Genomic DNA, 946 nt, shown 5'->3' with positions numbered 1-946 from the left:
TCAGTGGGATGGTCCACATTTGTACAAATTCCACAGACCTTTACTTGGTGCACGTTCCCCACGGCTAATTGTCGCACGAAAGACGTTAACTCAGTTAACTGCTGCTGAATGGACGACGTCTCCACCTCATTAACCCTACGGGTAGGGTTACTTTCACGAAAACCAAACTGTTGGAAATTTTTCGCCATCAATAAGTAGCCATGCTTTCCTTGGTGTCTTGTTCGCCAATGCTCCCCCACTCGCAGCACCAATGATACTCCTGTCAGACGATTGGAGGCCCTCATAAAAATACTGGATCAATAGTTGTTCACTAATCTGATGCTGTGGGCATCTAGTGCACAACTTATTGAACCTCTCCCAATAATCATACAAGGATTCTCCAGGATACTGCTTGATGCCGCATATCTCTTTTCTTAGACTCGCAACCCGGGATGCAAGAAAGAATTTTTTCAAAAATTTCTTCTTAAACTGGGCCCATGTGATGATACTACCTGCAGGTAGGTAGTATAACCAATCCTTTGCTGCATCCTTAAGGGAGAAAGGAAAAGCCCTGAGTTTGATCTGCTCCTCGGTAATGCCCGGAGGCTTCATGCTAGAGCATACCACGTCAAACTCTTGAATGTGTTTATGGGGCTCCTCACCCGAGAGGTCATGGAATGTGGGTAGGAGGTGAATCAGTCCCGACTTCAATTCGAACGAGGTATTTTCAACCAATGTTGGAAATGTGATGCACAAGGGCTGCTGGGACAATTCTGGGGCAGCCAACTCCCTTAGTGTCCTTGCATTCGCCATAAGGATGTCCTCTTGACCTTGGTCACTTAAACTATCACCACTTGAATCTGATGATTCGATCTCTGGATCTAGTTCCTGAGAAGCTATGCTAGATTGCTCCTCTCTGAGTTGTCTAGTCTCTTTTCTAGTTCGGCGCGCAGTCTTCTCTACCTCC

At 46.2% G+C, this 946-nt stretch overlaps 1 non-coding gene across 1 annotated transcript; it reads left to right on the top strand.

Annotated features, from left to right (window-relative positions):
* The first annotated feature begins 312 nt into the window (after positions 1-312).
* Positions 313-420, top strand: LOC113772655. The gene has a single exon (XR_003468619.1). It is a non-coding gene; the product is annotated as a small nucleolar RNA R71 (small nucleolar RNA).
* The last annotated feature ends 526 nt before the right edge of the window (positions 421-946 follow it).

Source organism: Coffea eugenioides, chromosome 5 (genome assembly GCF_003713205.1).
Source record: "Coffea eugenioides isolate CCC68of chromosome 5, Ceug_1.0, whole genome shotgun sequence".
Lineage (NCBI taxonomy): Eukaryota > Viridiplantae > Streptophyta > Magnoliopsida > Gentianales > Rubiaceae > Coffea > Coffea eugenioides.
Note: the sequence above shows the minus strand (reverse complement) of the source record. Positions and strands in the feature narration are given on the sequence as shown.